This window comes from Galeopterus variegatus, unplaced genomic scaffold, assembly GCF_000696425.1.
Source record: "Galeopterus variegatus unplaced genomic scaffold, G_variegatus-3.0.2 Scaffold2337, whole genome shotgun sequence".
NCBI lineage: Eukaryota > Metazoa > Chordata > Mammalia > Dermoptera > Cynocephalidae > Galeopterus > Galeopterus variegatus.
In genome coordinates, this window is record NW_007728448.1 from 176,364 (window position 1) to 193,215 (window position 16,852).

General features: G+C 33.4%; 1 pseudogene; it reads left to right on the forward strand.

The window, feature by feature from the left end:
- The first annotated feature begins 716 nt into the window (after positions 1-716).
- LOC103597518 overlaps positions 717-16,852 on the forward strand; it is a 58,314-nt pseudogene continuing 42,178 nt past the window's right edge.

Below are 16,852 nucleotides of genomic sequence, written 5' to 3' on the forward strand. Positions count from 1 at the left end.
CAGTTCCTGGTAACCACCATTCCAGGCTTTGATTTTATGAATTTGACCATTTTAGATACCTCATATAAGTGAAATGATGTGGTATTTGTCTTTCAGTGCCTAGCTTATTTCACTTAGCATATTGTCCTTGAGGCCCTTTCATGTTGGCACATATTGCAGAATTTCCTTCTTTTTTAGGCTGAATAGTAATTTCTCCAAAGAAGATATACAAATGGCCAAAAGTTATATGAAAAATGTTCATCATCACTAATCATCGGGAGAATACAAATCAAAGACATTATGAGATATCACCTTACACCTGTCAGGATGTCTATTTTTATTAGAAAAATAAAGAAGAAAGAAAGTATTGGCAAGGATATGGAGAAATTGGGACCTTTGCACACTGATGGAAAGAATGAAAAATGGTGCAGCCACTGTGAAAAACAATATGGAGGCTCCTCAAAAAATTAAAAGTAAAACTGCCATATGATCCAGCAATCCCACTTCTGGGATGTCCAAAAGAATTAAAGTCAGGATCTCCAAGAGACATCTGCACTCCTGTGTTCATTGTACCACTATTCACAATAGCTAAGATGTGGGAACAACCTAAATGTCTATGGATAGATGAATGGTAGAGAAAATATGGTATATACAAACAATGAAATACTATTCAGCAAGTTATTTTTAAAAAGTATTTTCTCTTGTTCATTGAAGAAAATACGTTCAATGTATAAAACATGAAAGAGAAAATAACAAGCATCTATAATTCTAGACTCCAAAGGTAAGCATTGGTGTATTTCTTCCAGTATTTATTTTTCCAAGTGTACATATGTATGAGGGTATTTCAAAAAGTTCATGGAAAAATATAACTGAAAGATAACACAATTCCTTCTATGAACTTTTTGAAATACTCTCATGTATATGATTTTTTTTTTTTTTTTTTCTTTTTGGGGGGATTTGTTTTCTAAAATTTGCATGATATTGTAAACTTCTTTTTTGAATGTTTTATTTTGCCTCTTTTGTTCAAAAATTGGACATCTCATCAGTGTAACTCTAAACATACTTCTAACAGTTACATAATCTATCTTGTGTCTGTAAACAAAATCGATTCAACCGTTATGAGCAATGCTGCAAAAAAAATCTATGCCATGCAAAGATATCTGTGTTTTTGTCCCAGGAGTAGAATTTCTGGGCTTAAAGATGGATGGACATAATTTTAATTTTTATAGGTATTTTTCAAACGATCTGGAACAATAGACAGTTATTCAAGTACCTCCTCCCTTGGTATCCATTGCAACATTGTCTTCTGATATTAGGTATGACAGAGATAGCTGCAGCCAATCCCCCAACTCCACCCACCATTTTAGGATCATCTGTTTCATTTTGATTTTTCCCTGTCTGGATGCTTATCACAATTTCTTTTTATCCTTAGAGTTCATAAATTTCAACAAAATAAGTAGAAGTGCTGTTTTCTAATTAATTTGGCTGGTATTTCTTGGCTACTTTTGGTTTGAAATCTTTCACTCAGAGAAAGTGTTTTCTATTTTTTTCTTTAATGATTTCTTCTTATTCTCTACTCGTGAAATAATAGTATGCTTATATATTATATATAATTAGTATATTAGTATATAAATTAAAATATTTTGCTTCTCTTTTTACAGGCCCTACTTTTATCAAATGCTTCTCAAAAATTTTTCCACTGGGGAAATTATTAACTTGATGTCAGCAGATGTGCAGCAGGTCATGGACTTGTCAGCAAACCTCAGTCTCCTCTGGTCAGCCCCTTTTCATATCCTGAAGGCCATATCCCTCCTTGGGCAGGAGCTGGGTCCAGCAGTGTTAGCAGGGGTGGCAGTCCTTGTGTTTGCTATACCAGTAAATGCTTTAGTTGCAACTAGAGCAAAAAAGCTGAAGGTAAGAGAATGACTGCCTCATGTTACATGTGTCAAACAGAAGCTGAGTTTTCTGACTTGAGTTGACAGTAACAATCTAGCTAATTCTCTATACATGAAAAATAAAGGTTGTAAATGGAAACCATCCAGATTTATCATTCATTCATTCATTCAGTATTCACTGGGCATCTATCCTGTGCTGGCGGCTGTTCTAGGAACAGGAAGTACTGACAAGTTCCAGCTCTCCTGGGGCTAGTGGGAGAGACAGACATGAGCAAGTAAATAAACATATAGCATAATGTCTTGTGGTAATTTGCACATGAAGAAAAACAAGTAAGGCAAAGGCGATAGAGAAACAAAGGGTGCCATTTTACCTACAGGGACAGGAAAGTCCTCAGGAAGGAAATGATATATCAGCAGAATAAAGGAGTAATCTGTGTGGATGTCTGAGGAAAAGATATACCAAGCAAAGGGAACAGTATGTGCACCTCCTAGAGGTAAAGGCATGCTGGGTTGTCTAAAGAGTGGGAAGGGCTGATAAGCTAAGGTGAGCAAGCATGCAGCCGTGGACAGGAAATGCTTCCCTGATCATTCAGGCAGTCTTTCTCCTTACTATCAATATGTTTTGACATCTGCCATGTGTCAGACAGTGTGTGCTATGCTGTACTGTAGGAATGGAGAAACAGCATCGCTCACTGCACTGAAGGAAAGCACACCCTGGGGAGGAAGACAAATGATTTCAGATATTCAATACCTTGCACAGATGCAGTTGTATTCTGAAAACACAGTTTTTTAAATATTATTTAAGTGGACCAAAGATTAACAAAATCTATTTACTGACATGTAAATGTGTCAATCATATACTAGAGGAAAAAGCAAATTAAAGAAATACATATGTTGGCATATATGTGTATGTATATATACATACACATATGTACATATATGACTAGTATCACCAATCCAACTTTTAAATGTGAATATACCTATGTACATGTGTACTGACAGAGAGAGAAATAAATGAAGCCATATAGCTACAAATGGATTTGTATGCACATAGAAATAAACTAAAGATAAAGCAGCACTCTTTTAAGAATAGTTACCTGTGGAGTGGAGTTAGACAGAAGAAGGGGAGATTTTTACTTATTATTTTAATACATTTAAGTGATGAAAATTTATACCTTCTTTTCTATTTTTTTAATTTTTCAAATCAAAAATGACTAGTCTATAAAGGTGAAAACTAGAAAATAGCATATAATTATATACTTCTAAAGGAGAAGTATTAAATACACTAGTGTTTAGAATAACAGGTTTGTTTATAATTACAATGACTACTTTTAAACTAGTTTTTTTTTTTTTTAAATGTTGTGAATTTTAAATAATGCTATTTAAAATCAACTTATTAGCCACGGAAATACACCCTTAATCTAGGGTCCTAAAGCCTTCAAAGAGACTTCAATATTATGTGCAAATATACCAAACAGAAAATATGCCTTTAAATCACACAAACTATTATGGGTATTAACATGTAAATATGTTCTTTATAAAATATAGAAATACTTATTATTACAAAAATATAAAGTGGCAATGCTAGTGGAGAAAACCCCTAAGAACCGATACCCAAACAATGATAGTACAATATAGTATAATTGGTAAATATTTAAATAAATGTATATTAATTACACAGTATTTATTTTTAAAAAAGAGCTGGTCATTGAAAATATAAATTTGAAGTACTCTAATTTCCAAATAATTAATAAAACTTATTAGTTTTATTTTTATTTCTGTGATGCTTCTGTTACAAATACATAAATATATATATAATATACATATATATAGGTAGTTGGTGGAGTTTTTGAAAATTTATCCCATTTTAATAGAAAGTGGGTGTTATTATTTTATTCAATCTTAAATGAATCACATTTAGGTAACTATTGTATTTTCTAGTATTTTTATCCTGCTTTTATTCTACTGCTGGCTACTTTTAAGTTACCTATTTATAACTATTTTCTAACATTATCAGTAGAAAAATATTGTATAAATATTTTAAGGTGCTTTGCTCAACTAAATCTTATATAAAATAGAGAAAATGGCTTGTATTTAAAAAAATAACTGAGCCATAAAAGTGAAATTATTGCCAACTTTTGACAAATATGCTTTCCATTTCTTTCCATTAAGTAGAAAAGCCAAACAAAGAACAAAGATAAACAGATAAGACTACTCAAAGAAATCTTACACGGGACTAAGGTAATAAAAAGAGACATGCCTTTGATTTGACTATTTAGAATGTAATAACAAATTAGCCAATAAATGAAGTTTGCACTATTCTCAATATCTCAAAATGATGATATATATATATATAATTGCTGGGAGGGGATTTCAGAGTTCAAATATATAAGAATTCTTATTGCTAAAATAGTATTTAAATGTAAAGACAAATAAAATGCAGGCATTTTTGTTGTTGCTCAACCAACAATTAATCACAAATATCCTGAGATACACAATATTACATAATTTAAGGAATTACATGGAAGAGATGGGATGAAGCAGGCAAAAGTGACAATAGCATTGTCATCAGCATAAAGGCAGATCTATATGAGGGAAGTGGCGAGATGTCATTTAGGCTCTTTTATGTGGGATAGAAATAATCGTATAAGTGCTATTCTACAAAAGGTATACTGAAAATTATTTTTTCTCTAGGAAAGTTAACCCACGTGTGGTGCTAATATTTTCTCCTCAGCAAAATGAGTGAAACCTCATGAACTTTTATATATATAAAACTTCAAATCCTATTGCTCCTACATTGTGCTTTATCAGATTTTTCTAAGGGGCAAAGTTTGCAAAGCCCACATGGAATTTCTTTCTGGCATTGACAATCGCATAGGAAATTCCCTCTATCTGGTGCATCTATTATTATATACACATGATATACCCGTAATATGTACAGATTAATTCACTTTAGAATCAGTAAATGCTCTGCTGTATTGAGCTGTGTAGGACTTCCATAAAATTATAAGTTACTGAAGTGAAAGAAATTATTAGATTAAAGATATCTTAAAAAGGGACTAATACCCACATATTTATCTGACATTAAGCCTTAAGCTGCTCTGAAATTTAGCTCAAATTATTAAATAAATTCACACATTCCAAAGCAACATAATCTGAATACAGCTCTTAGTGAGTAAATTGATAGCCCTTGCACCCCCCAAAAAGTATAGCAATGTATGTTTGTTTTAGGTATTAAATATTGATATTTGCACAAGGAAATTTTTATTATTACTAAGACTGGTACAGTGTAGGTAAAATAGAAGAACATTTCCTCTGGGTCTGAGCAAAGTCCAAGACTTGAAATAGCAGACTCAGCAGGGACTAGGCTAGAAAATCGGTAGTAGTCAAATGACAATCAATTAGGGTAGTTTAAAAGAGCGAGCAGTCAGCATCCTGGAGGTCTGATAACAGGTGCCATGAGGCCGCTCTCTGTTAATACTGCTGGGAGCTATATTTATTGAACATTTATTGAATATTTCCTATGTGTCAAATCCTCACTTTATATCTGTTTCCTCATGTAATTCTTACAGACCCTTAGAAAAAGATTTCTCATCCCCATTTTGCAAATTAGGAAACAAAAACTTAGTAGTTAAGTGTCATGGCTAAGTTTACAGAGCCAGTGAGAGTACATTAGGATTCTCCAGAGAAACAGAACCAACAGGAGATTATTTACACAGTCGTTTCTTGGTATCCATGGGGAATTGGTGCCAGGACCTCCTGCAGATACCAATAGCAGTGGATGCTCAAGTTCCTTATAGAAAGTGGTGTAGTATTTGCATATAAGCTGTGTACATCTTTCCATAACCCTTAAATCATCTCTAAATTTCTTATAATGCCTGATACAATGTAAATGCTGTGTAAATAGTTGTTATACTGTATTTTTAAATTTTGTGTTATTTTTATTGTTGTATTGTTATTTATTTGGATATTTTTGATCCACGAAAATGAGATGCAGAACTTGTGGATACGGAAGGCCAACTGACTGTATACGTAAAGGGGAGAGAGGTAGGGAAGATTTATTTTAAGAAATTGGCTCATATGATTGTGGGGGCCGGTGAGTCTGAACTTTGTAGAAATGTCCAGGAGGAGGAAGTGATGCTGTCTGAAGGCAGTGTGGAGGCAGAATTGCTTCCTCTGGAGGGATTACTCAGTCTTTTCTCTTAAAGCATTCAACTGATTGGATGAGGCACACCACACTATGGAGGGTAATCTGCTTTACTAAAAGTTTACAAATTCAAATGTTAATCATATCTAAAAAATACCTCCACTGCAACATCTAGACTGGTGTTTGACCAAACAACTGGGCACCATAGCCCAGTCAAGCAGACACATGACATTAAACATCACAAAGAGATAGAACTGTGATTTGAATGTAGCTCTATCTCACTTTAAAATCTATGTGGTGAGCCAGTGTATGACCCTGCTCCCTTACAGTTTATGTCTGAGAAAATAGTTTACAATCTCAAAACGCTAATCATCTTTCAGACAATGGCTTGAAGCCCCAAGACATCACTCCTGAAGAAACTAGGAAGCCAGAGAGAAGAGCTTAGCTATGAAGAAAAGGGGGGTAGGGAGAAGTGAGAATTGGACTACCAGGAAGAATGACAGGATGGAGCTAGACAGAAACTGCAATGAAGCTTGTGCCTAGAGTTGGGATGTTGCCCAAGTCTGGCTCAGGAATAGATACTGATGAGTAAAAGGGACATAAGACTGGGAAATGGTGATTCCCTCATCTTACACCCCCCACAAAACCCATAATTCTAAATAGTAGAATCAATTTACTTTTCTTTATGAGTGTTCCATTCTTTTTTACCTTCACAATTGTATGTGTGTGTGTGTATGATGTATGGTATGTGTTTGTGTGTATGCATTTTTTCTCCTATGATATTGACTACCAAATATTCATTATTTTATTCCTTTACAGATTCTCAAACTTTGTGCATGGGAAGCCTCCTATGAAAATAAGATTACTGAAATTCAAAATCAGGAATTGTAATTTCAAAAATGAGCTAGGTATCCTGCTGCATTGTCTATGCTGACATTAACGTGCTTACCATTCTTGGTGAGTGTATACAATACTTCCTCTTTTATTTTCAAATTTGTTTTATAGATTTACCTCCAAATTACTTGGAATTAAGGTGTATAAAGTGAAATCTTCCCTATCTGAATTAAAATTTTTAAGAAATGCATTAATTAATTTATGTAGATTAGTGAACAAATGTTTTAAAGAAGGGAAAATATTACATGTGCTCTCATTGGTTGTATTTTTTATATTTTATTTCTTTGTACATTTCTTAGAGATTGAACATATGCCTTTCTAATTCTTAAAAAATATAATTTAAATTTTAGAGTTTTATTCCAGCTCTAAATTTTGATTAATATGATTAGTCCTTTTTAAGTAGACCCCAATGGCACATTAAATGGAGCTAGGAAGGGAAGTAACATTTTTTGACTATTTTTACTTCATACTAGACGATTTCTATATATTGCCTTATTTCATTCTCACAATAATAAATGTTATTTTTTCATTTCATTTCACAAAAGAAAATAGAAGTCCATAGTAGTTTGGAAACATCCTCAAAGTTAGAGAATTAGCATTTGGAAGTTAATTGATACGAAGTGAGGTCATTCTTTTTCTATCACACCATGTAAACATCGGGAATCCCGTGCTATTTAAACTAGAGTATAATTGTATCAGAGTATGAATGGGATGCGCAAAAGCCAAAGGATAAGAAAACCGCATGTAACTGGGGCATTAATTTTAGTCAAAGTTACAACGCTAGGTGATGATGAGAGTCAAGGGAAGTTCTATATGTCTCACTTGTTTATTTAAACAAACGTGGATATTATGGAAGTGAAAACAATATTTGTATTTGGAATGCTTTGGTAAAAATGTCCAAGAAGCATATGCTTAAGCCAGTACTATGTACATAATAGTCAATACATTCTCATGCATAAATGAACTTTCCTGCCTTTTCTCAATGAAACTTATAAGAGCAAATATAAATCTTATCAGCCATGTTTTATTTATATCTTCTACAGTTAATCTTATGACATAAGGACAGCATAATTATTACATATAAGTAAGAATATATGTACACACAACTGGAAAATAGGTTTACATAAAACTTCTCCATTTTAAAGAAAAGATGAGCTGGTATACATTTTAAATGAGAATAATAACACTAGCAAAAATATAAGTCTTTAAAAAAAGCTAGGCCACATGGTCTCAAGGTTGTCTGAGATACACGATTATATGATGTATACTAAACATACATTTTATATATTTCAGTAAGAGTCCTGAATTTCAGTAAACAAAAAAATATTAAATTTTTTCCCTTATTTTTGAGATGGTAACACATAATGCTGTTAGCCGTGAATATTTGAGGAAAATCACAAAAATCCATTTTTTAGGTATCTCTGGCAACCTTCGGTTGTCTGTTTCTTACTAGATGAAGGAAACATTTTAACAGCCACAAAAGTGTTCACATCTATGTCTTTGTTTCATATTTTAAGATTCATCTGTTTGATTTACCAGTGATGATATCACCTGTGGTCCAGGTATGTCCAGAATATCCCTAAATTAAGAATCATTCCTCTACTGAAATCTATGCTTTTGGACATTTTGTCTTTTTTCTCTACTTATTTCGCTTTTTGTGGTTGTTTAACATTGCATTCAAAATTAGTCTCCCTGAATTAATGAGAACAGAGAACATTATCGATTGAAAGGAATCGTGTCTTCCTCGCTTATACTTTTCTCTCATCAAAGTGACTTTTAAATATATATTATATTTTTTCGCTTGTTAGGTGGTAGTTTCTTTTACTTAACTTTTTGAAAACTGGTGTTAGACACTATGCCATCACAGCCGTTTTCCGTTTTCAACTGAAAATTTATAATTAAGTGCTTTATACGAAGCTGTATCTGAATGTTTTTTCGGGGTTCAGCAGTATTTCACTTGTGCTGAATAAATAAACAGGGAGAAAAGTGCATAGTTAATAATCAGTCTGCCAACAAACCATGTGTGAGACATCTGGTTCAGACTGCTTTTAGTTGTAGTTTTCAATCTCTGGAGGCTGCTTAGATACTACAATGAGTAGAAGGTTGCTAAAACCACAGGGAATCCAAAAAAGTGAGTGCCTCAATTCTTTTGCCTTGAGATTTACTCAGTTAAATTTTTTGCATGTCACATTTGGGTTGTCTGTGCATCTTCCCTTGACTCATTCTCGTCAAGTCTGGGTTCATAAACAAAGTGTATCTTTGCTTATTGGAATCAGCTCTTTGATTTATGAAATTTTTCTTTATTATATTTTATTAGTATTTGAATAAAGTGTAACATAATTGAATAGTAAATACCAATGATGCCATTTTTGTTACATACCTTTTTTATATTGTTTTTCTTATAATAACCAACAGAGGGCATAGAAGTACTATTGATGTGATGCTTTTAACACTTGTTTTCACAGCACAATTTAAAGAAAATGTCAATTCTTAGAGTAACAGTTTTGCTTTGCTTTTGAAATTATAATTTAGCTAAAGGTCTGGTATCTCAAAGTGTTCTTCAACCTTTAGCAGTACACTGCTGCCTTCATTTAATTAATAAGGAGAACAATTGTTCAAAGAGAAAAAAATAAAATAATGATAATAATAATGATTTAAAAAGCTATTATGTACTGGTATGACATACTTGGTAAACAAACGACAGCTCAGTCACATCTCATCTGTTAAACATAGAAGTCTCCAAGCACAAAGTAAATAAAAATGTACTTGAGATTTTATGTAAGTGAGTTTCAGGAAAAATAATGTGATTTTGTCTATCTTAACAGTAGCAAAACATGTTATAGCTATTTTACTAAAATTGAATTTTATTATTACCAAAACCCTGGTTTTGTTTACTGTCAGAAGCAGAATTCATTCATCAATCTTGAAGTTGCTTTTTAAAACTAATCTATCTGACCCATGAGATGTCACCGCACACCTTTTAGGATGGCTGTAATCAAAAAGTCAATAGATAAGTATTGAAGAAAATGGTGAGAATGTAAATTGGTACAGCTGTTATGGAAAACAATATGGAGATTCCTCAAAAAACTAAAAGTAGAACTAACATATGATCTTCTGAGTATACAGATGGTCCCCGACAGACCATGGTTCAACTTATGAGTTTTCAGCTTAACAATGGCTATGGTTTTATTGGTATGAAACACCATCATAAGTCGAAGACATCCATATTTCCAAAAAATAAAATAAAATCACTGTTCTTGAAGGGATATCTCCATTCCCACATTCACTGCAGCATTATTTACAATAGCCGAAATCTAGAAATAATGTGTTTGTTGAAGGATGGGTGGGTAAAGAAATTGTGATATGTATACTAATGGAATATTATTCAGCCTTAAAAAAGAAGGAAATCCTATAATTTGTTACAACATGGATGAACATTATGCTAAGTGAAATAAGCCAGACAGAGAAAACGAATACTGCCTGATCTCCCCTATATGAGGAATCTGAAAAAGTTCAAGTCAAAGAAGCAGAGTAGTAGGGCGGTTCCCAGGGTTGGGGGTTGAGGAAAGTGAGGCGATATTGATTAGACTGCACAAACTTTCAGTTATAAGATGGACAAACTCTGGAGACCTCGTGTCCAGCATGGTGACTAAAATTAATAATAATGTGCTGTATACTTGAAATTTGCTAAGAAGTAGTTCTTAAGTATTTTTACCACACACAAAAAAGAGGTAATTATGTGAGGTGAAGGATATGTTAATTAGCTTGATTGTGGTAATCATTTCACTACATATTTGTATATCAAAATATCACATTGTATACCTTAAATATATACAACTTTTATTTGTCAATAACACCTCAATAAAGGTGGGAAAAACTAGTTTTTCTATAATTATTGATTAACCAGTCATAGTTTTTCTAGAATAATGAAGAATTTTTGTTTCTTCTCCTCATGCCTTCGTGCATAGATGGTATTCATTTTGATCTTTGATTCTTGAAACTGCTCTTTCTCTTTAGAGACAAACTTATTTATAACATTAAAATGATTCAAACTATGCTTGCTGAATATTTATATCAACATCTTAAATTTCTACCAAAACATTTTAATCATGGTGTAAATCACAATAAATGCTTTTCAGTTTGAGTTCAGTTTGAACCCCATGTAAACTCCATGTTTATTTTGATAGACAAGGATATCATTGGGTCGTTTGGAAGACTTTCTCAACACTGAGGAGCTTCTTTCTCAAAATATTGAAACAAACTACACAGGAGATCAGCACTTCCTCTTTGCATTCAATATTTATTTGACTTCCGGACTGCAAGTAGTTGGTCCTAAAGTAAGTCATTGTTTTTGTTTTTCTTCCTAGATCATGCCATTGAATTTACAAATGCTTCTTTCTCCTGGGATAAAACAGGGATTTCAGTACTTACAGAGTAAGTTGTGGTTTGGGGAAAATTAAAAAACTAATTAGTATTGGGTTCTATAGTGCCCCATATTTTTATTTCTTAGAGTTTTTTTAAGAAAGTAAATATATTGAAATTAATCAGACTTTTTTTTAGCTTCTCAGTGCACCTTTTGTTTTCATGGTGATTTTACTGTCCCTTATTTCTATTCATTTTATTTATAATTGATTGTTCATGTGCTGCTTGTGTTTTGGAAGGCTAGGTGTTTGTAGAATAATGTGAAAAGCAACAATGTTAGGGATGATACTCAGTGCTGTGTCCTGTCCAGTACTTATCTAGGAATATACACTAAAAACACCTGTAGCAAGAAGTTTCTACATCATCTCCCTCCTTTTCTTGTCATGCAGCTTGAACATAAAGTTCCAGAAGGAGCTTTAGTGGCTGTTGTAGGTCAAGTTGGGTCTGGAAAATCATCTGTGCTTTCTGCCATTCTGTGGGAAATGGAGAAACTTATGAGAGTAGTCCAAAGAAAGGTATGATCAACAATACATTCTTTCAACATCTCCTAGTGTAAGAGGTTGTAGCCAACTAGTCGTTAGTGTCAATAAGAATTTATCAAATTTAATTGAAAGTGCAAGTATTTAATGGGCATTTCTAGTTTATAACAAACATTTCAATTTCCATAGAATTGATTAGCTATGGATGGATTAGTAACAGAATTCTGTCCTCCAAATACTTCAGCAAATCATTTATAAATGCTTACGGTAATTGTTTGATGGTATTAACTGAATTGCAACCAATTACAGAGAAATGAATGTGATTTATATGGTAATTTGATTAAGTTTCTAATTACCTTTCATTGCAAGGTTTCCTAAGTAACTATGGCCGCTCCATTTCTAAGAAGTCTTGTAACTGCTCATGGGTAGAATCTTTGACAAAATAAACCTCAAAAAATAATAACATTAATAGGTTACACTTATGATTTAGCCTTTGTACTGTGGATTCACACATTTATTCTATTCTTAAGGATCCATAAGAATAAGAATACAATTTTTTAATCAGCTGTTTCTTTATTGAAAGACTAGACAACGAATTGGTTCCTTTTGTTTGTTTATGGCAGTGAGGCCGTTAAGGGGATCTGAACCCTTGCCCTTGTAACACCACACTCTAACCAACTGAGCTAACTGGCCAGGGCCTAAATCAGCCTTTCCTTAGACCTAATTAACTCTTAGGTAAAATACTAGCCCAATCCTTCCTCCTCACCTCTGACAAAATGGAGAAATTCTTTGTACCTGAGACCAGTTTCTGTTCACACTTATTTTTTTTCTTCTCTGGGAAAAATCAACTCTAACTACTTTTATCTTTCCTCATAATATATCTTGTTTCATGTTCGTAAATCTTTCCTGATTTCACTCTTTTAGTGATTTTTCTTTATTCCTTTTTCTCTCAGCATTACTGTTACCTAGTTTGGGATCAAATATGATTCCTATGACTTTTTCTGCTAAGATTACATTTAATGAACACCACTAGTTTTTAACCTTCTGTATACTCTTTGTAACTCTGTGCTCTTCATAATGATTGCAATCACTTATTTCTCTGTAGTTCAAGATGACTGTAACTTTTCCTAGACCAGTGAGTGTTCTTTAAAAACATAATGAGTGTCATCTTAACTTTATTTTCATTTAGTTTTTTCAGCTATTTCCACCAACTAATTATTGAACACATACTATATGCCTAGCACTTAGTATCAAGGAAACAAATATGAATAAAATATGCCCCTCATCTTACAGAGTTCGTAGTCTAGTGAGAGAAATACCAAGGACAATTAAGGAAAATGATTAAATCAAATATAAAAAAAGAATCAAAGCATAAAAACATCAAATTCCACTTCGAAGAGTTTAAAAAGAATCAGAAAGAAAATAGCCTTTTATTTGATTTTTGAAAATAATTAGGAATTGATAAAGATAAAAATGATATCAATTCTGGGTTTCAACTAATGTATTAATAATGGTAATGAGCTGAGAAGGCTGGGTGAGGATTGAATAAGATAATGTGCAAAGACCTAGCCTAGTCTCTGGCCCAGAATCATCTAGCTCCCTGTGAATATTTATAAATATCTTTTCCTTCATTATGATTGCTAAGGCTTTTATGGCAGGATTTAAGGATTATTTCTGGCATCTTTAGGTGTTTGTAATTAAGAAAGTGTTTATGGTGATTTAAAAAAGAAAAAAAACCCCATAAAATGTCACTCTAATGTAAAGCAGAGAGGACACCCTTTGTTTATATTAAATAATGGGTGTCCAAGTCAGAAGATATTATTTGTCTCTATAACTCATCACTTTGGCCTTCGGGAAGCTTTTGTTCTGGACCAATAGCAAGATTTGAAGTATCACTCTGAATTATTTCCCCAATATTTTTTATCCTGAATTTATGTGATGTGTCATCCTGATTATCTCTAGTTATGTAACATGACCAACTTAACATTCAGAGTCTACAAAGTGCTTTTGTGTACATCTTTCTCTTTTTAATGTTTCAGATGATCACTTTTTTGAGGCATATTTTATATCACAGTGTTCAAACTCTAAGTCCACCAATTCTCTCTAAGTTTTCTCAAAAAGACTCCCTCCTCTTCTCAGTATCAGATGCTCAGACCAGGCACTATTCATGCAGAGTATTCAGTACTCAGTGTTCTTTGGTGAAACGTCAGAAATTTGGAGACCACTTTGACTTAGACACATTTTTATTGTAGTTTTATTAAGAATGAAGCAAAAACACATTTTTATTTTTATGTGAGAGGCAAATAATTATCATAATAATAATAAAAGGAAAAATTTACATCTCCGTGAAAATTGGTCAAATGTTTTTCAGCTCCTATAATACTGATAAAACAAGGCCATACCTCTCAGTGTAGTATTTAGTTTCTGTTTTATATTATATGTCCTTTTTCATGTTTTTCAGTCTTTTCTCCTGTGTTCTTTGTCCTCTGTTCTGCTTAAATTGCTTAATATGTAGTGAGTATTCAAAATATCTTTCACCCATGGACTGATTTAATATGCTATTCTAATCAAAGATTAGATTATTCACTTCACAGGCAATTTAAGAGCGATTACTTTTGTATTGAAGATCAAGTCTGATCAGAATTATATTATTTTTGATCAAAAGCCACTCTGTGTCTTACATGCTAAACAAAGAAGAATTAAAAGCTAATCTTTGAACTTTAAAGTAGTTGGTCAAAATTAAAAGGCTAGTATTTGCATACATGCCTATGTCAAAGAACTTAAGTGTCTGGTATTGTTACAGAGTACACAATAGTCAAAAACCTCCCAAATCAGTGTTTGGATAGTTCATGGAGCAGATTAAAAGGTAGGTCTCTAGTTCAAATACTGTATGTTCTTTTCCAGAAAAGACTGATTAGTTAAGAAGATATTTTATGCAGCAAACTGTCATATATTTAGGAATCATTTCAAGCCATGAAATTATCAAAAAATGAATTTAGAAGCAGTGATTAACATGAAAGACACAGAGATGTGCTGCCCAGATCCCCCTTCTAGAAAGGACTTGATGCCTAGCTGCAGGAGTAAGATCAGCAATTCACCTCCTTTGGGATTGTCCTCACTGCAGATAGTGCCATAGCCCAGGTTCCACTCTTGTACAGCCTAAACTGGGACAACTCTGGTGGGAGATATTCCTCCACAGCTCTCTGGAGGATTGGCCATAGCTTCGTCAGATATGCATCACAGTGTGAATTCTCCCTCTACCTAATATCTTTCCTCCTTTCCTTCCACAGAGGTGGGCTCCAAATAAATAACTTGCACCCCAGGCCCTGTCTCAATGTTGTGGACTGAATTGTGTTCCCCCAAAATTCACGTTAAAGTTCTAACTCCCAGTACCTCATAGGTGACTGTATTTGGACATGGGGTCTTTAAAGAGTTAATTAAGTTAAAACAAGCTCATTAGATGGACTCTAATCCAATGTGACTGGTGTCCTCCTGAGAAGAGAAAATTAGGGCACAGATACATGCACAGCAGGAAGATCACGTGAAGCACAGGGCAAAGGTGGCCAGCTCCAAGCCAAGAAGAAAGGTCTCCAAGGAAACCTGCTGATAACTTGATTTTGGACTTCTAGCCTCCAGAACTGTGAGAAAATAAATATCTGTTGTTTAAGCCACCCACTTCATGGTATCTTGTTACTGCAACCCTAGCAAACCAATACACTCAGCATCTGCTTCCAGAGAATCGTACCATAGGCAAATAACTTTGATAAAAGCTACAGTGAAAGTAAATAAGAAGCACAAAGTAATTCATTTGAAAAAAACCTAATAAACATATTCATTATAAGATTAAAATAGGATACTATGATCTATATAATTATGTTTAAAATTTTTCATTTTAAAGCTAAAAGAAGGCAAAACCATGGACTAAATATTTTCCTTTAATGTGGTGCTTGTAACTTCACCTTTCCTTTATTAAGAATATTCCTTTACTTCCTCCTTGTTTTTTTTTTTTTTCAGGGCTCAGTGGCTGATGTTTCTCAGCAGGCCCGGATTCAGAACTGTATTTTGCAAAAAAACATTCTCTTTGGCTCCATCATGCAGAAGCAGTTTTATAAACGAGAATTGGAAGCCTGTGCTCTCCTTCCCAATTTGGAGCAGTTATCAAATGGAGATCAAACTGAGATTGGAGAAAGAGTAAGGAAAATATAATTTATGATCTGCAGGAATAAAATTCCATTCAGCTGTGCTAATAAAATGTTCGTAGCCTTTTTACTGAAATCTTGAAGAGCTATATAACTATAATTTTTAAAAATCATTATATATTTCCTGTGAAAGACATGGCAGGTTTAAGGACAAATAATTATTTATAATTGACTATTTGGAAAACAGATTGAAAATCAGTAGGACATTCTGTTGTTAGTATCCATGTGAGGAAATAAAAGCCCAGCAACTAGATCATCAAACGTTTTTCCTTTGGCTGCTGGCACAATGCTGTTTGCTTTCTAATGAGTGGATAACGGTTTTGTTTTTTTCTGTATCTCGTGTGCACAAAGTCCAGGCTAGAACAGGAGCAACAGAGCACCAATCTCCATTCGCAAGTCCAGGTTCAAAAGAGGTTCTAAGAGGACTGTTGCTAACATGCCTATCCCATGCTTGCTCACTCCTGCTCAAAAGGAACTTGTTTCTTAACATATTACTCTTTGTTGTATTTTATTTTTGTTGTGTTAATAAATAGACATTATTCTGCTCAGTGTTTTGGAGTTAAACAAATAAACAAAAATGATACTATGAGCTGAAGTATGAACCCGAGAGATTATTCCCAACCTGTGACTCAGATCTCCATTAATTAACCATGAATGCGATAGGAGCCTCTGCCTAGGATTCGTGTGTGCTATGAAGATGAATAAATAGTCCTTACTGAGTGCTCTGAATTTCTGAAAAGAGAGTGAGCATGGCATTGGTAGGCATTTTTACCTCTGGCCTCTTGTTATAATCCTATTATATAAATTGATAAATAAATATATAACAAAATTGTAGAA